We start from the raw sequence: 20,627 nt of genomic DNA on the forward strand, positions 1-20,627 counted from the left end.
TTTTTTTGTTGTTGTTTTTGTTTTGTTTTGGTTTGGTTTGGTTTGGTTTGGTTTTTTTGGTTTTTTTTCCCTGTATCTCTTTCTTCAATTCAGAGAAAATTTAGCTCTAATGCCTAGAGGAATTGGGCAAGACATGCATTGTGCACGGCACAGAGAAAATCACAACCTGAAATAAATTTTGACTCTGAATAGCATTTTAAAGAAAACATGTTCTATGTGAAATGATGTCCTTATCAAGAGAGAAGATCAATGCAGAAGTATCAGAAGACACACATTTTTAAAGAAGAATTGGAAAGGGTACATATGTAAGGGGAAGAGTACTGTGGACTTGACCAAGTTCACTAATTACTACAATAGATTTGACAGATTTCTAACCCCTGAACTGAATATTTCCTATCCATCTCTGAATCATGTCCATTCCAAACCAGTTTGTTGCCTGAGGCTTCACACTGCCAGTTTAATGCTCCACAAAATTCATTGGCAGATCTGAGAGCTATTAGCAGCTCTCAGTTTAATTGCTACTTTTCACTCTGACGTGTTAAAAATCAGCTTTAGTGACTGTTATAATAATAATAAAAAAAAAGCCCCCAAAGAAAAAATGACAACAAACCAAAGGAAAAAAAAGTAAACACAATCCAACAGCAACATGGGCTACTAACGGCAAGTATCAGATGCTGCAGTGACACCAAAAGGCGAAACACCAGTTTTCACCCTGTGAGTACAACGCTGAGTCTCAGTTTTAACAATTCTCATTTCTTTCCTGTTTAAACTTTCCTTCTACTACCATGGCACCCAGTGACAGTATCAATGTTCAAATATATTTTCAGCAGCAGCATATAGCTTTTTCTACATAAACCATTAAGAGAAATCTATCAATCTCTCCAACAGCTCCATCTGTTCCTGCTTATACCACATGTCAGAAAATTAGGAGAGAATTCACTGAGAGTAGGTCTCTAAATTAAACTGCTCAGGATTTAAAAACAAAACAAAACAAAACAAACATGTATGTCTTAGAATCACAGAATGTGAGAGTCAACTGTTTTCTCTCACACAAAGTCCTGTACCAGGGTTAAAAGATGAATGGAACTTGCAGCTTTTTGGCCTTTAGAGATATTTATTCAGTTTCTTATCTCAAGGTCTGCATGTCGATAGTACCTAGCTTAATGCGCTGGAAAACACAGTTGGAATGAACACCATCCAGAGAATTCCAAGGTCTTTTAAGGGTTTCTAGTCTAATTAACTCTTAAAATGTACTATATTTGTGGCGGTGCAAGAATTATTTTATTAGGTTTTTATAAGAAGATTTATGTTATGGTTCAGTTCACTGTATCCCCAGTTTTGTAACAGTCCATCCCCTTTTGAGTTTTCTGTATAATGTCAATCATCCCACCCACCACCTATCTGTGTCCATCCCCTCTCCCACCCCCCAGCTCTGGGGCAGCCTATCTATCACTTCGGGCCCCTCCCAAGACTGGGAAATCCCAGAGGGAGAGCGTCGAGTGATAAGTCGCCCTGGGGAGAATTCCTTTGCCCTTGGTGTCAATGGTCAAAGGCTTGGAGATGGACACCCCCTTGTAGCCCCCTGAATCCCCTGATTCGTTGTCTTGTTGTAGCCTCCCCTGATCCCTCCCCCTCTTACAAGGTGAGAGAGGGAATTTCAAGCTCTCTGGCCTGCGGTTTGGACTGAATAAACATCTTCTAATCTGCCTAGCCGAGAGCCATCCTTTTCTACTGCCGCTGATGTCACGACACTACTTGGTCCAGCTGCTGCTGACAAGCTGAGCCCAGCAGGTAAAGATAACCTGCTTGCATATCGGGACTGAAAACATCCTGGCCGCTGTGCAGATCTGAGCCAGCCAGGGGCCCGCGTCCGCCCGGTGCGGATGGAGCACGGCCACATATATTTAAAGTTTTGTGCCAATAATCGCTACCTATTCTAAACACACAATTTCTGCATCAAACCCATTCTAACGACGTCTTTGTGCCACCATCACAGTAGAAAATGGAGTAGAAGAAGAAGAAGAAGAGATACCACCCAAAATCCTCCATCTTGCTCTCATCTATCTCCATAGTAAAACCCCAAAACTACAAATTTTCACCCTGTGACAAACTAAACTACTATTTATTTCAAATCTTCATTGCTTTTAATTCATCTCTAAGTGTTAGAAGTTTTTTCCCATGGACTAAAGTCAAAGGCAATGCTTTCCTGGGGTCCCAGCCAGGGTCTTGGACCTCCCAGGGCAGTTTGAGAGATTTTCCATGAGCCTTGGACTCCACCAATAGAATATTTTGAGTTGGAAGGGACCTAGTGCAACCCCCTCCCTGCAATGACCAGGGAATACAATTTTGAAGTGTCTCTTTCTCCTCCCTCAATTTAAAGGCATTCATCCTTTTGTGACTGAAAGGGCTGCAAGGCATTTGAAATGAGCTACACTAATTTTTTTAAGGGCTTTTCTTCACAGAGACATTTTTTTGGAGAGACGCTCAGAAATGTTCAAACAAAATGCACGTACACACAACACAGCTCCCCACCCCTGTAATAATGCTCTGGTTCTCTTTAGACTTTCATTCATTTTAAGTTCTTCCAAAATCCAGTTCATCCATCTCAAGGCTTGCTTTTTTTTTTCCCCTCTCTATTCAAACTGGTACCTAAAAAACATTGATACTGTGAATTTAAAAAAATAAAAAAAAATAAAAAAATTGTTTGGTACTTTTCCTACAACACAGAATATTTGATTATTTGGATTCTTTTTGCTTTAAAATCCTTGTAGGGAAGATAAAGTCATAGAAGACATTGCAGATACTAGTTTTTGCTTCAGATATACGTAAACACCTTTCAGTACTAGCAGAATACCAGTACTGAAAAAATGAGAAGACATTGTATAAAATATAGAGTAAAGGCTCCACCTTTTCATTTATACACCTCTGTATGATTAAATTTTAGTCTTTGCAGAGGTGATTGCCCAAGATACGGAGTTAAGCTGTGAAGAACCTTGTGGTCTGTCTCTGAAATGGATAAAACAAAAGAGATACACTGAGCACAGCTTTCAAAAATCCAAGTAATAATGCAATATCATTTCAGGTCATCCACTAAAGTAAGGAGAACGAAAGGAAAAAACAGAATGAAAGTCTGATTATCCAGATAGAATAAGTATGGAAGTAATGTCTGTTTGTTCCACAGCAAATCACCACCAGTTTTCAGTAATTTGAAATCCTCTTTTCTTGTCTGGAGTTCCCAAGGGTGACTGAAGTCAAGACTATTTGCACTGATAGAGTCACATGGATCAATCTGACAAAAGATTCGTCCAAGCGGCACATCCATCATGATCTGGAAGGGGAAGGAATGTAATTTGTCACTGGCAGCAAAATGAAACTTGGGTATCTGTATTAAGCTGTCTGGGTAAGTCAGTGGTCAATCTAGTGGTAAAGAGCTTACAGCAACCACTTTGTAAGTGCCAGATATCCAGGGAGATTTGGGTGCAGGCAGCAGAGTACAAAGATCCGAAAGCATAAGATGTGGACGAGCCTTAACAGCTCTCAGAAGGAAGTTCAGGTCCAACAAATGAACATAATTTGACAGAAGAAGGACTTTGGTTTATCAGTCCAGAACAATTTTCTGCAAAGGCCTGGCGTAAGCAGGCAGATGGAGTAATCTAATGAAAGCACATTCTGATACATATTTTGAGGCAGTGCTTAGGGTCAAATACGGAGGAGCTTTTGAACATCCCAAGATGGTCTGAAAACTGGTCTGAAGAATATGATCTTTGCCTGTACAAATTTGTGATCAAACCCAGCTGTACGGCCATCCTGGTAATGTGATAAATGCAAAGGTACTTTGTTGTCATATATACCTTACTTTGGTTTGAATGGCACATTTTGGAGAGTCAGTAAAAAATATCACTCTGTAGACAGAATTGCTGCTTGAACTAAGTACACAGAAAAAGTACCTTCTAGCTTTCCCATCCCAGTGCAAGGGAAAATGTCAGACCTTTTGCATGACAGAGGGGGAATTTTCACAGATGACATGAGAAAACACTCTGTTAAGAAGGTTTTTATGCTTAAAAACATAAAAATGCTTAAAGAGGGTTCTGTAATGTAGGTTTTTAAAGAAGGCACTCCCAAGGGAAAAATACTGCTGCAGAAAAGGGTGTCTTGTCAGGATGTTACATAATAAAGGCTCTTCAAGGGTCAAAATAATATGAGTGTTTGCATTCTCTTTTACAGAAAACAGAAGAAAAAGGCATAGAGGCACTTTGGAGTTTTCCAGAATATTCTCAGACAATAACACAGCTTCTGTTCGAAACTGGAACTATCATAAACACTCAGATTTATGAGAAATAGTCATAGCATCTGACATAATAATTTAGAAACCTATCCAAGCAGTTAGAGAATATTATTGCAACCACATAGTTTAGCTGTAAAACCTCATATTTAAAAAAAAAAACAAACCAAACCAAACCAAACCAAAACAACCCCCCCCCCCAAAAAAAGAAAAACCACACCACCACCCAAAAAAACCCCCCACCAAATCGGAGTAGCATGAAAGTACTCTTTTTGATGAAGAGATGTTCATGCTGTCTCTAAGGGAAGAATATAAATAAAATTTCCAGCACCCACGTCTAGAATCAGTTTTCACAAATAATATTTTTTTTGTACCATTCTTAGTAATCTGTCCAGTATGCACCAAGAAATAACAGTAAAGCTCCTCAGAGGTGCAAAGGGTCAAAATCAAGCTTTAATATAAGGAATAATGCTTAAGTTCCCCAAACAGAGATCCTATAACTGTGTAAAAATTTCTATTATCCAGATCTTTTTGTTAAAATAGAAAAATACGTATCATACTGAGAACCTGCTATCACTATATCTTAGTCAAACTAATAAAAAGCCCATCATGTGAAAATCCATGGTATGAGATGTCCCTGTAAAAAGAGCACAGAAGAGTAAAAAGCTCTTGTTTAATTTCAAGTGCGGGGGCACTGCTGAAAATACAGATACCTTTTGCTTGGTTTTGAATTCAGCAGTGATTTATCTTGCCCAATATATACAAAAGTTAGAATACACACATGGACCTTTGTAAGGTTTTTCGTGCTTTGTTTTAGTTTTGGGAAGATTGTTGGGTGTGTGGGGGAAATTGTTTAGGTTTTTATTTTGTTTATTTGTTGTTCAGGGTTTTTTGTGGGTTTTTTGTTGCTGTTCTTGTTGTTTGTTTTGTTTTTTACCTTTTATGTTTTTTAAAAAAACATTTAAAAGGCATAACCTGCAAGGAAAGAATATCAGGTGGCCTGGAATTTTGTGCAATTTTTTTTCTGGAGTACAACAGATTATGCTAAATCTTAAAACAATTGTAGGAAACACTTATATTATACCTATGCCAGAAAGAAAGAAAGAAAGAAAGAAAGAAAGAAAGAAAGAAAGAAAGAAAGAAAGAAAGAAAGAAAGAAAGAAAGAAAGAAAGAAAGAAAGAAAGAAAGAAAGAAAGAAAGAAAGAAAGAAAACAAAACAAAAAAAACCAAAACCAAACCAACAACAAAAACAATGAAAAACAAGAATCAGCCAGGAAATTGATAGAAAATTAAGGTCAACAGAAATCAGGCTGAGCCACCTAGCTACTTTCTGTGCAAATCTCACATCCCCAAGTACCATAGAAATGGAGAAGAACAAATATAAATATTGTGCTAATAAAATTGATCTAGCAGGGTAGCAGATTTAAGAAGCTATTTCCACAATACTGGTGCCTAAAGTAATTAAACAATCAGAGGATGACTAGATGATGAGAACCAAACCCATTTCTTAGCTGTAACTGGCTGAAGTTCACAGAGGTGTTTCTGCTCTGTGGAGAAGAAGAAAATATTATGTGATAAAAAGACAAATGTAGGAAAATATCATCCCAGTGGAACTACAATTATCATCAAAATATATGACTGATAACCATACCTATGCAGAGCAACATCTATGAAGTATATTTTATTTATAGCAAGGAAATTAATGTTATTTCTTAAGTTTATGAACAATTCAGTGAATATCTGATGCAAAACTATTCAGCTATCGTACTGAGCTATAATTCACCCAAGCCAGCAGAGCAATGTTTCAGTGAGCACATAATTTCTTGCTGGTTCAGAACTTAAGATCTTATCCAGTTCTCATATCTGAGAATTACTTCTCAATGTGAACATTTGCACAAAGCAAAATGCATGCAATAACTTTGTAGGAAAAACCCACTACTTCTTTCAAGATAAACCTTATCCCTTAATAACAGAAACTGTCCCTAAAACTTTAGTGCAACCTGGAAAAGGCTAAAGCTGTAATAATTGAAATAATTCTTTTAAAAACTTCTTGCTTCAACTGGGGCAGACACTGGTTTGAGCATTTAGACCAGAGCTTTCATTAGCACAAGACACATGAAGCACATTAGGATATTCAAAGACATTTGCCAGCCTTTTATCCAACAGCAACAGCAGAATGTGTGTTGAGAAAGATAAAAATTTGACAAGCAAGTTTCATAGACATGTATGCTTAGCAGAAGGCTCTCTGAATGTGAAACTTGTGAGTGGAATAGAGATGGAAGCAAGTTTTGATATAGAGGAATAAAAGGTGTCTAAATTAAGGATTGCTAAGCCAGTAGTTGCTGGACAGCTAAGAAAGCAAAGGTTAAGTCGAAATGGAAGGAGGTTTTACGGCTAGAGTAAAGGATACGTTGACCACAAACAAAACTATGTTTTTACTAAGTAAAGATAAATCTCAGAAAAAGCAAAAGATACCAGAGGCAAACAAAATCCATGTTTTTACCAAGTAGAAAAAAGGTCTAAGAATTTTCCACTGCAAGAAAACAGAAAAACAACTTTAAGCTTAAACTGTAATATACTAACTCAATGTAATAGTTATGATAAGCTGTAAATAATGGAAAAGGTATTGTGTATGATGATAACTGGTTATTAAGATGCTCAGCAAAGAAAACTATATAATGCATTGTAACCAGATCTTCAGGCATGTCTATAAGCTGTAGCTGGCAGCTTTAGGCGTGGCTCTGTCACCCATGACCCATGACTGCTGTAACACCTATACAATAAACAGCATTTGGAAGAGCTGCCTGTTGTCCCAACATCCTTCATCGACACATCTTCTACAAGTGTAGTTTAAATCCAGACTTAAAAATGAGAGAAAAAGGCTTTTTATATAGGCAGATAGTGGCAGGACAAGGTGCCATGGTTTTAAACTGAAAAGGGACAGGTTTAGATTAAATGTTAGAAAGAATTTCATTCCTGTGAGGGTGGTGAGGCTCTGGCACCGGTTGCCCAGAGAAGCTGTGGCTGCTCCATCCCTGGAAATGTTCAAGGTCAGGTTGGACAGGACTTGGTGCAATCTGGGACAGTGGAAGGTGTCCCTGAAAGAACATGAATTTTGAGGTCCCTTCCGACTCAAATAATTTTGATTCCATGATTCTTCGAAAACGGCACTGCTGCCATAATAAAATTATTTTTGATTAGCTAAATCAGATAGGAGAAGGAGGTTATCTTTAGCAAACCTAGAAGAAGGAGGGGTGGTTTGAGGGAGCTCAGGACTTCTGTATGAACAACCAGTATGATTAGACAGAAGCCATTTATTGTTTACATTAAGCTACATTTATACATTCTAAGACTACTTGTTCATACAATCATGCATTATTTGATTGGAGACTCTATCTTGTCCACACGTTCAGCATGCACCCCTCAGGAAATATGACTGGTTACAGTCCATTGCTTCATGGGCCTCCTTTATCTAGTTTTTGCAGTCTTAGTATTCTGTTTCTCAGGCTCTTCTTTCTTATTTCAGTATTGTTTATGTCTTAGTAACCTTGATGAATTCCAAATGGTTCTGATAAGAATAACTAAAGATGGTTTGCCTGGAACACATTATGGCCTAAGCTGCTGAAATACATTGCTACAGTGGTTAGTTATCTTTGTTGGGTTTTAGTGGGACTTTTTCCAATTCCGTATAGAACTAAGGAAGATGAGAAAAAAGGAATTGAAGATTTCAGAATTGAAAAAAAGATCTGAAACCAAATTGTTTCTCAGCCATGCCTTCCCTTGATTGCTAAGAATTTGTTAGGTTTGCCTTGGTTGAAATACCATTTTCAAACTCTCTCTACTCTCACACTCTCTCTTCCACCTAAAGAGTAATTTTTGAAACACCTGACCTGGTAGAAAGCAGCCACATCTTCTAAGTTTCCTTTAAGTGCACCTGGCATCCTTCCAGGTATCAGAACTATGTGCGAGAAACTAACCTCCAGCAGAATGTAAGCAGACAGAGAAATGGTGAAATCTAACTTTGTTCAGCTAATTTGTAACTATAAGGGAAGCAAATAGCTCTTGGTGCGCACCCCACTTTCTTTGCTTTCCTTTCATGATGCAGTATGCTGCTGGGACATTTCCCATTTTTTTATGGGAAATATCCATAAAATGCAGTAAACATTCAGTTAGTGATACCACTTGAATTCTCTGCATATATTACCCAGCCCTGTTGAAATGGGAGAAACATTTCAAAGTTTATTTTCTTTATGGAAGTTTTAGAACTATTGGACTATTGAACATCTATGGTTGTAATTCCCAGGCTGTATTTTCCCCTTTCACTGTTAATAGTTGTAACATCATAGGAATTTTAAATTGTTTTACTTGGGAAAAAAAAAAATAAAGAGGAAAAGAAACCGAACAGAGCAAATATTCAAACTTTGCTGCAAATGTTCATTTATTCAGGCAGTGGTTTTAAACTGTGGGTTACCAGCAAATCTTGCAACAACAACAAAAAAGACAATCACAAGAAGTCAGAGAAGATACTCTGCTATTCATAACATTGTGCAGAGTAAAAGTCTTGCAAATGAAATACAAATGTTCATCCTTAAACTGGTGCAGAAAATCAGGGCATCCTGTTTCAGTTACACTTTGAAACTCCAGATCTTTTTCTACTTCAAGTGTCTGCTTAACTTTCACAGACTTCTGGACATTCCTGCAGGTATTTCCAGAAATTAATCCTGGACAAACAATTATATACCTACAGACACCATCAAGCTGAAGGTCAGCCTTCATTCAAGGTACAGCCTTGAATGAACACCACCAGTTTATTGCCAGCTGAAAGGAAATACTTCACCCTGCCAGTGTGGTGTTTCCTTCACTATTCAATGAGGGATTCATCTTTTCAGCAGCTTACTCAGCAAATTATGTCAATACTGGACATGCTGCATAACTGGATAATCTCTTAGCACCATCCTGCAGGTGCTTGATTGGATTTACCTAAATTTTCTGAAGCATGATTATGACAATCCTAATGGAACAAGTGAATTTAAAGAGTCAGAAATAAATGGGATCCTGTCACTTCGTGATAAAAGAACTTTTGCGGACAAGGTCGCAGGGCTTGGTTTTTAGGGCAAACATGCAACTAAGTTTGCAAGTTCTCTGCATTATGATACACAGTAGGATGGTTGTGAGCAACAGTTGGAATATTGAAATTCAAATTAATAGAGCTGGTTATAAGCAACTCCCTTTAGCTGACTACTCAAAGACATCTTTCTTGAAAGCCTCCTCTGGCCATCATGCAAAACAGAAATCAAAGAAGTTTGAGGGGAGCTGGAGGTGTTCAAAAGAAAGATACACCAACACTATTAAATCTCTTTGAAAAATCTCAGATGAAGAATAACTTCTCCCCTTGCTAAAAATAAGCAATCCTCAGTGAAAAGAAGAAATAAACCAGTTTTCACATGCTGCTGAAATAAAATTATGTAAATAAATGATTGAATATGAATTGAAATTTTAAATGTGAATAAGACCAAACCTAAACTCATCAATCATTTCCAGTATTTCCTTAAAGCCACTCTTTGTAAAGTGACCTTTTCTATTGCTCAAGAGTTTTGAGGCATAACATGCATGGTGATGTGGCACCCACCCCAGGACTAATCATGTTGGTTATTTAGATTGTAACTGGATTTCACATTGATGATGTTCATCCATAAAATTACAGATCTTTCACTTTCCAAAAATACCTAATTGTTCTCAGTGGCATGAGCAACTTCAGAAACAGCAAGCTTGAAGCAAAAGTTGAAGAATATGAATTCTACATTCTCATCAGATAACTCAGTGGAAACCAGATGATCCTATATTCATTCAGGCAGAAGAGCCCTGTATGATGCCAGTACAGCCAAAAGACAGTTTTCTTTCTCCAACCTCACATATTATTTTTTTTACAAAGCCTTTTTAATTTTTTTATTTTCTTTGCCCAGTTTTGCAACCTGCATAGTATGGACATGACAGATGTTGTGGTTTCATGGTTGCTAAATTTTGGTTGCCAAATTTGGTGTAGTGGTCTTAGTGTTTATTCTCCTTTTTTGTGGGAGAAGATAAGGAGAAAACAAAGCAGGCTTAATCTTAAAGATAAACAAATAGTTTTATTAACACACACTAAAAGAATGGAAAAAATAAAGTTTGGAAAAAACTAAAACAAAACAGAATGAAACTCCAAAACACTCTTCCCTCCCAACTACAAACTGTTAACTGTTAACAAAACAACATAGAGAGACACAACCTGTGATTTCAGTCAGTTTCACCATTTAAACATAATCTTTCATCACTTTGGGAGAGGAGTCTCCTTTGGGCGAGGAGAGAACAGTACTCAATAAAAGTTGGCTGGTGTGGCTGGAACCTCATGCATGCCTGTTCTGTCACCTGCCTGTCTCCAAAACTGCAACAAAGCCTGACAGCTTGCAACAAACTTCATGCCCCATTCTGATGCGTTGCAACAATGACCCCAAAACCAAACTCCACAAAACACCATAGAAAGGAACATCCCAAAAACCAACCTGCTACAGACAGTGCTGCAATCTCTCAATCAGGTAAAATGCCAGTGTTTTTATACTTCAAAAGCAGCAAGGAGGCCCTCCTAGCCCTTTGAGAAACATAGCAGAGTTGATTCTGAAAAGAAAATAGTGTCAGAGAAACAACTCTTTTTCTTTTTTTTTTTTAACAAACAAAAGAAAACTGGCAATATTTGAAAATTAAGTTGTCCATTCTCCATGCTGCTGGTGGAATTTCAGAGTTAAAATAGTTGCTTCTATTTGCCTATATTTTAAAAATATTTTTCTTCTAAAAATTGAAAATCATTGCCTCTCTTCTTGCCTTTTATTCTAAAATTTTATAAAAGAATAATATTTTTAAACAGTTTTTCTTCCATCCTGGGAAGGTGATGTTCTTGTCTCTTATGACAAGGCAATACAGAGTCTAAAACTTGCTCACTTTTAAAGTGAAAAACAAAATAGGTCCCTCTGCTGTTATAGCTCCAGTTCATCATTAGGTTTATAGTTCCCATTCAGAACTATTGCATTAATTTCTTTGTGCAACAAGTCATTTTTATTCTACTCTCCTTGACATATAACCTATGTACTTAACATATAATAAATTCCCTCCAGCTGGGAAACTGGAGAACTTGTACTGTTAGGAAATGAAGACTAGTGCTTTTAAACATGTTTTCCCAGATGTAATAGTGGCTAGAGCAAAAGCCATTACTTTCTCCTTAGATAATATTATCTATAGCAATAAATTGTTGCTGAAAAAAATTATTTGATTTGGACATAGAAAAAAATTTTGACTCAGGATCAAGTTAGCACACACCTTGCTTGTCTGCCACAAAATTTAGTCTATCCAGGTTGCCGTGGTTGACATACTGCAGCCCAGAGAAACCAGGGCAGAGTAGATGTGTCAGTGGCTGGGCAGAGAGGAGCATTAAAGTTAGGCTGAGGGCATAGTCCTGCATCAAGACCAGCTGCCTCTGCTGCCCACTCTACCTTTAGCTTCTGCTGCCCTGTAGGGAGAAAGCACCGCCTAGAGACTGTGAAGGCAATAACAATTTATTTCCTTTTCCTTCAGTGAAGAGTTTCAAGAGCTCTTTTAGAGCTGTCAGTGGTTTGGCCTCTTGCAGGGCTGGGGAGAGTCCTGTGGGCTGGGCACCCTTCTCTTAATGGGCTGCAAGGGTCCCCATGGCAATCGGTCCCAGCCCAGGACATGGGTGGAGGGGCTGAAGCTGCTGCCCTGGGCAGAGGGACCTGCTGCTCTCACCACCTCCTGCCGTGGCAACTCCTGCCGTGGCACCTCCTGGAGCCGGTGCCACTCCATGAGGACAGGTGGGGGGTAGCTGGGACCCCCAGGGAAAGCAGTGTCCAATGTGCCAGCTTCCTCCATATCATAGACTTGGCCATGGGCAGGAGCCCCCATCCAGGAGCTGGTGCCCTGGGAGCTGCTGGAGCTGGAGCTGGTGCAGGTGGAGCTGGTGCAGCTGAAGCTGGTGCAGGTAGAGCTGGAGCAGGTGCAGCTGGAGCTGGAGCCGGTGCAGCTGGAGCTGGAGCTGGTGCTGGAGCTGGCACTGGCAACGGGGCCATTGGTCCCTCTGATGGCACCAGAGCGCAGCAGCCTCTGGGCTTCCTCACTGCTCTGGCCCACAATGATGCTGATGATGCCATGTACCAGTGGAGCTGTGTGTTCCTCCAGGACAGGCTGCAGCCCCTGGACCAACGCCTCTGCATTCAGCCCATTGATGCACAGGTCGTGCAGGATGGAGCTCTCTGCGGCTTCAACCAGCCACCAGCAGCGCCGGAATATCCCCTTCAGCTTCTGGTGCAGCCAGGGCCACAGAGGCTCCAGCAACTGCGGTTGTCCACGGAAAAGTCCGGCCCACACCTCGGGCAGGAGGCCACCCAGGAACTCCAGCCCTGAGGGGCCCTGTTCAGCTGGGGACAGTGTCCCCTCTGGAGCAGCTGGACAGGACACCATGGGGCCATGGGGGCTGTTCCCATCCAGGCAGTCGGGAGCTCTCCCTGCCTGGCTGGTGGCCACTGGCAGCTGCTTGGGGACGGTGCTGGCTGTCTCCAGATACTCCTCTGCGTGGTCAGAAAGCCTCATGGTCTCTATTGCTGTCCTGCAGAGCGGGCACGAGGGATTTCTGTGTGCCCACCGCAGAATGCAGCCCAGGCAGAAGCGGTGGTGACAGGGCAGAATGGAAGTCACATCCTTCTGAGAGTCCTGGCAGATGGGGCAGTTGCCATCTGTCTCTGTGGCCATATCAGGAGCGATGGCTCTGGGACTGGCACCGAGATCTGCCGAGAAGAGGCCGTGCCCAGAGAGGCAGAGAGGCCTGGCTTGATCCTCTCAGCCTCGCAGTCTCGCTCAGTAGAGTTCAGGCTGGAGCCAGAGTGGCCCTGCCAATGTCTGAATGAAAGCAGTGAGGGGCAAAATGTCATAATCCATCCCCCTCTGATGTCACAGTCCACTGCCCTCTGACACCAGCCTCCTCCCCCCAGTTACAGTGCCATAGGCATTGAAACTCTTTGGAACCCCCAGATAAGCGGAGAGGGAATGTGAGGTCACAATCCAGCACTGCTTGATGTCACTATCCAGAGGTTGGTGACATCAGAGTCCTCTACCCTGTTGTGAGAGATGAGGTAATATTTTGCTGAACCAAAAAGGTTTTTAGGTAAGAATGAAAGTTCTTGGTTCAATATGTTGTTATTTATGGTTTGGATTTGCTCTAGTTAATTTGTGGGGTATTGCTGTGAGCTGTGAAAGCCAGGTCAAAGACCTATCAAAAAGGAAGTAGGATGAGAGGGGAGGAGACAGAAAGGTAGGTGGTTCGGGAGAGAATATAAATTGCCTAGTACCCGGCCAATGGGAATGGGTACAGGGATCGCCCCTGGCTAGGAAAAGGTGTAAAATATAGTAATTTTTTCAGAGTGTGTTCAGCTCTTGGGGGAAAGAGGGCAGCATACATACAGCTTCGATGACTTTTTGTTTCGATGACTTTGTCCCCATTTAATTGTATCGAGAATTTAGCTAATTTCTAACACTGTGATCACACAGCAGGCACCCTTCTATCCTTGTAGGCACACGTTGTCAGAGAAAAAAGGAAGTGCTGTTTCTTAGTTTCAATTTCTACTTCTCCATGATGCTCTCCCTCAGCCACCTGCATCACACGTCCTTGGCCCTGTCTCTAACCCCTGCTCCTGACACCTTGCCATGGTTTCCTAGGGACAGTCCTGGTCTGTATTCACAAGACCTCTCGTCTACCTCCCTGGGCGAGGCCATCACATCAGGACTTTCAGGCCAGGCCCTGTACAAGATTTTGTCCATTTCAGTTTTAACATCAGAGTTTGTCTTCTCTGCAGCCCTGCTGGATTGCGGGTGACGGGTACAAGGACATTTTGCACCTGTCTTTAGGGCTGTGGGACTGTTCAGCCTTGCTTGTTCAGTAAAAAGGATGCTGTCTAGGGGGCCTCCAAGCCCAGGAAGGAATTCTCTCTGCCTTTTGTTTCAGCAGCAGTTCTTTCATTGGCACAATGAGGTGACAAGGGCACACTCCAAAGGCCAGCATGTGGGCCCCTGAACAATGGAAATCTGCAAACACACAAGTGGTGCCCCAGGGGTGCAGCTCAACTTTTCTCCTCCTGCCTTTGCTGAGTTGTGATCACCACCTGAATCCTGAGGAACGGGAAGGGCACTGTGCCAGCAAGGTGCAGTCTGACACTGCACTGCTGACCAAGCAAGCGCCCCTTCCTATTGTTCAAGCTACAGAACAGTGGGAATACATAAAAATGTGTCTGAATCAGTGCAGCCAGGTCCCAAGCAGGGTCTTGTGGGCCCCCCTGTGTTGCTGTTGGACTCCTCATGGGAATTTTCCCTCACCAAGTGAGTGAAAGCTGGAAGCTCAGCTGGAGGAGAGGGCTGGGGGCTGGGATTTCTCAAAGGCTGGGATGCTACAGTTCAGTGCTCCAACTCAAGGCAGCTGCTGATCTCAAACTGGAAGGGGGTGTTGACTCTCTTGAAGGACAAGACACCATGCAGAGAGATCCACAGAGACTGGAGCATTCGATTTCCTGTGTGAAAAGGTGCTGCCCTCATAGACCTGGGTCTAAGGCTATGTCCCCTAGGACATGGGTGCCACCCATGGTGGGGCACAAGGGCAAGGCTGAGGAAGCAGAGCTCAGTGGTTGTGAAGAAAATAACAACTTATTTATTTTTTTATTAAATAAGTGGTTGAAAAAGCCTTGCTAGTGCTACTGGCGGGGGGGCCTCTTGCAGGGGTGGGGAGAGTCCTCAGGGTCAGGGGCCCTTCTCTTTAGGGACTGCTGGGGCCTCCCAGGTGAGCGGTGCCCACCTTGGGAGGGACCAGAGGGTCTGAGATGGGTGTTCTGGACAGAAGGACCTGCCTCTTCCTGGGGTTGGTCCTGCTGTGGGGACACGGTCACAGCTGAGGAGTGGCTTTCACCCTGGGTGATGGTGGCCTCCATTGTGGCAGCTTCCTCTTCTTCCACTTCGGAGACTTCAGGGCTGCTGGCTTGAGTCTGTGTCCAAAATCTGGAGGAGCTGGAGCTGGAGCTGGGGCTGCTGGGGCTGGAGGAGTTGTGGTTCTTGGGGCTGGAGAAGCTGGAGAAGCTGGAGAAGCTGGAAAAGATGGAACTGGAAGAGCTGGAGCTGCTGCTGGCTTCTGGGCTTTCATCCTCACCTGCAGCAGCGTGGGAGCGCAGCAGCCTCTGGGCCCCTGAGCTGCAGTGTCTCACAATGATGTCAATTGTGTCCTGGACCAGTGGCACTGTGTGTTCCTCCAGGATGCCCTGCAAACTCTGGATCATGATCTCCCGGTCTGGCCCATACACACAGAGAGCATGCAGGATAGCACTCTGTGTGCTCCTTGCCATCCACCCCTGGTCCCTTTGGATGGCCTCCATCCTCTGGTTCAGCCAAGTCCGCACAGGGTCCAGAAGTTCCCTTTGTCGGCGGAAAAGTTGTGCCCAGACCTCGGGCAGGACACCGCCAACAGCTCGGGCTGGTGTCTCTTGAGAAGAGGGATGGGCTGGCACAGGGGAATGGGGGCTGTTCTCGTCCTGGCCACCGGGAAGCCTCCCTGCCTGGCTCATGGCCACTGGCAGCTGCTCAGGGGCTGTGATGACAATCTCTAGATAGTCACCTGCATCATCAGAAAATCGGGCAGTTTCTATTGCTCCTCTGCACAGTGGGCATGATGGATTTGTCTGTGCCCACCGCAGGATGCAGCCCCGGCAGAACTGGTGGCCACAAGGCAGAGCAGAAGCCACATCATCCCAGGTGTCCTGGCAGATGGCACAGTTGCCGCCCATCTCATTGGCCATATTTGGCTTCTGCAGTGCACATTAAGGAGGACTAAGGATCAGGAGCCGCTCTCCACTGCTGGTGTCACACCCTGCAGGAGAGGGGAGGAAGGTGAAGGACACCCTCCTACCTCTATAAAGGCCCGTCACCTGCCCACATCTGAGTGGGGGTCCTTTCCTTTCAGTGTTGCAAGTGCACACTGCCCCAGCCAGGCAGAGCTAAGGAAACCCTGCTGGTTGCCCTGGGACTGGCACTGGAACCTGCCAAGTACAGGCATCACTCAGCACCGGAGAAACCTGGCTCGACCCTCCGCACCTCGCAGTCATGCTCAGTAGGAGTTCAGGATGGAGCCAGACTGGCAGTGTCTCTCTGCCCACGTCTGAATATAAGCAGTGAGAGGTGAGATGCCACAATCCTGTGCTCGGTGATGTCACAATCTGCCTCTCGTTGATGTCACCCTCCATCAGCAGGCAATGTCCCCACCAGTGCATGTTGTCAGGAGAAGGAAGAAGGCATTTTTTCTTGTTTTCAACTTCTACCTTTCCATGTTGCTCTCCCTTGGCCATGTGCATCAAGCGTCCATGGTCCTGTGTCTCATCCCCGCTCCTGCCACCTTGCCAAGGTTTTCTGTGACATGCGGAGTGATGGGACCAGTCAGCACGGAGTGCCTATGGCTGGGTGATGCCTCCTCCTGTCATTGCCTTTCCCTGGGCAATGCTGAGATTTGGAGAACCTGGATGCTGGTGGCCAGCCTGGGGTGAGAGTCTCCCACCCCTGTGGGTTGTGTCTCTGCTTCAGAGAGAAGCAGAAAGGAATATTTTTCTCCAGCTGCATCCACTCCTGCTAGGTCTTGCCCACAGTGCCAGGTTCCTCTCCACTTCCCAAGTTTCTGTACCTCTGGAAGCCAGTGCCTTTGTGCTCCTCCCCACAGCCTCAGGAAGGAGCTGGAGTTGCTGTCCCTCCAGAGTGGGGTACAAAGGCCAGAGGAACCCTGTCATGATTCTGGAGAGCCCAGGATACATCACCACGTGTGCCATCTTCCCTTCTTGCCTCTGGCTATTGTTACTCCTGAGAGTCATAAGCCCAGCAGCTCTTTCTTCAATTGGAACTAATTTCTCCTAGTTTGAGGGTTGGCTGGTGTGAGTGAAGGATGCTGTGTGCAACCATCATGTGGCTCTGCCTCTGGGTGAAGAGATCTCTCTTCAAACATCTGCAAATGGAGGATGTCCATTGCCGTACTTTGGTGCTTAACAATCCACATGGTAAAAGATGGAGGTTTGTTCATCAGCACTTTGTGTTGTTATTGGGAGAGGTCTTTCTCCTTGCTTGAGTAAGTGGCTCTTAGAATACGCATTTATATTCCTATTCATTTGAATTGGACTGTTAAAGGTCTACATATGCAGGCAGCAGCCAGAATTTCAGAGTACCGAGATATTTCCTCTTTCCTGTGGAAACTAATGCCAGAAGTACTCCAGGAAGACACATTTCATGTTTTAAGAAGACTCTTCCCCAAGGTGCTGATTTTATCTTGAGTTTCTTGCACATCTGTGCCCCAGAACATCCCCCCACTCATTCGCTGCCGTGATCACATTTCATTTCTTTTCCCCCCCTGTCCCATGTGACCTGAGATGATGAAATGACAGAAAGGGTGGGGATGGAAAGGACCTTTAGAGATCATCTAGTCCAAGCCCCCTGACCTAGTGAAGGACACTTTCCACTAGATCACGTTCCTCAGACCCTCATCCAATCCTCGACACTACCAATGATGGGATATCCACAACATCCATCGGCAACCTGTTCCTGGGTTTCACTTGAGCCGAGGGGCAGAATTCCCTCCCTTGACCTGTGGAACTTCCCTCTTTAGACACAGGTACAGAGGGGTTTCAGGGCTGCAAGCACACAGTGTCAGCTCATATCCAATGTTTCCTTCTCAAGGTTTGCCCAGTCCTTCGCCGCAGGGCTGTTCCCAATCCATTCAACTGTTGTTCCAACCCTACTGTTTTGTTGTTTCCCTTCCAGATTGATTGGCTTGGAAGAAGAGCCCAGGGAATACCATAAAATTCACGTGTTTCTGGATGGACTTTCAAAACAGGGTCTTAGTTGTGACCCAGCATCTGTAGACCAACACCTGGCAGAAAAAAAAACATAATTAAAGACTCATTAATATGAGAGGAATGGATGGAAATTTCATGAAACTATGTCAAAAGAGTATTTGTGAAAGCAAATAATTCTTGAAGGAAATGCCTAACCAGAAAACGTCCTATCAGGTGCTGAGCAGTTGCAGGGGACCAGTGCAGACACCAGAGGGAAGGAGGCCTGTAGATGCAGGGTGCTCAAAACCCATCCCCAGCTGACCTTTGAAAAATAATCCCTCCACACAGCAGAAACTCAAAACCAGCTATGACTTACCTTCACCTGTTGGGAGGAGATGGAGGAAGATCAAAGAAATCTTTTAGAATTTGCTGCTCACCAGAAAGCAACCACACTAAAGCACTTTCACGTGGACAAACCACAACTTGAAGATTCAATTGGAGCTCCACTCTAAATGTTTGTGTTTTCTGAGTGCTGTTCCTGGAAATGCTGCAACTCTGCTGCTCTGAAGATGCCTGCAAGTAGGGAACTGGAATAACAGAAGGGAGAAGCTGAGCCCTCACCAGCAATTTCTGCACGCAGTTTGCTCCTGACCAGCATCTGGAGACTGTAACATAAACTCCTCTGTGGCTAGGGTCTTCCAGGTTCTAATCAGCTGCTTTACAGGATTAGCAATGGCAGCCAGCTCTGTGCTGTGTGCCTTAGTGCCTTTGATGGCACTGGATGATTCACCAAACACAGATGCCAGGCACTTGACTGCAATGAAGATGTAAAGAGACACAAATATAACCACGCCTGGTTCAAGAGGTTATGAAACAGATTCTAGGTCCAGCAGAGAGCAACAAAGGCCAAGAAGGGAGTGGAGCATCTCTCTTACAAGAAAAGATTGAGGGAGTGATTCAGCCTCAAGGAGAGACTTCTAAGAAGGGACCTCTCTGTTGGCCAGTGTCTGCAGGGAGGGCTCAGAACATGGATTAGGGTCTGCTCCAAGGGGACCGGCAATGGCACCAAAGGTACGGGGAGGAACTGATGCCCAGGATGTTCTGCATGAATATGATGGAGAACTTCCCTGTGCAGAGACTAAGCGCCCGGAGAGGCTGTGGAGCCTCCCTCGCTGGTGATATTCCAGAACCTGCACACAATCCTGTGCCACGTGCTCTGGGCTGACCCTGCTGGAGCAGGGAGATGGGACCAGATGACCCACTGTGGTCCCTTCCAACTTGACCCATCCTGTGATTCTGTGAACTGTGGGATTCTACTTCACTTTGAACGGCAAAACTGGAGTGAATGTGTAATGGCACTTTGCTGAGTGAAAAAAAAGAGACCTCAGGTGCAGGCTTAACTTTGTCTTAGTTTTCTGTTCTTCATCTCTGCTTTTAAGTGACTGGAAGATTTGTGTAATAAAACAAACAGGATAAGAGGATGCTTTTGTTGCTGAAGGTTAAGCAGGCTTTTGACTCATGAGAAAGGAAGAATTTGTGACCATTTTTGAATTACAAAAGTAAATGATTAGAGGGACTCAGGAGGGGGATATATCTGGCTCCAAGTGTGATTTAAAGTTTTGTGTTTTCTGCCTTGCTCTTTTTTCCCATCTTTCATTTCACACAGATTTCAGGGAATTGTCTTGGAGCCAGTGATTTCTGTGACCTTCTAATGAACCCTCGGGGGCTGAAACCTGACCATTTATTTTAATCAAATGCTTGTTTATAGCAAGGCTTGTTCAAAGTCAATGTGGAAAAGTGGAGTCTATAAGAGTCTATAAGAGTCTGTAAGAGTCTATAACGTCATGTAGTGGTGTAGTAACTCTCTCAACTACCACTCTGGCAAAGGCTGCCTTCCAGTCCTGTGTGTCGAGCCACAGCCCCAGCCCCAGGGACCTGTGTCTGACTCTGCCCTGGGCATTCCCTGTGCAGCCTTCTTGTCTTCTAGGACTTCCTCTGAAGTTCTGCTTTGTCCTCATTCAGCTGTGGGGAGAAGTGGTCATCCCCTGCAGAGCAAGATTTGGGACACCTCTGCACACCTGTAACACACCCTTCTAAGAGAGCCTTGGAGCTGGCACTCCTCATGCCTCACTCCCCATATACTGAGGTGAGAGTTTCCTCATGCTGGCAGAGCTCAAACCATGGCACTCTTTATGTCATCTGTGGTGATGACCAAAGGAGAAGGAGGGTCACAGGTAATAAAAACTGAGTAGGAGAATAGATGTCTGACAACACCTTGGTCATTTCATTGGGCACACATCTACAAGATATGCAATACAAAATTAATTTCATAGTTACCCAGGGAGGGATGTGGGGGTGATTTAGGGACAGGCGATCGGAGGATATCGCGTTGTACGGGTAGACAGAACCCCTCCCTCAACAGTTAGTTGTTTAGTCCCTTTGATCAGCCAAGCAACACCTA

The sequence above is a fragment of the Hirundo rustica genome, chromosome Z (genome assembly GCF_015227805.2).
Source record: "Hirundo rustica isolate bHirRus1 chromosome Z, bHirRus1.pri.v3, whole genome shotgun sequence".
NCBI lineage: Eukaryota > Metazoa > Chordata > Aves > Passeriformes > Hirundinidae > Hirundo > Hirundo rustica.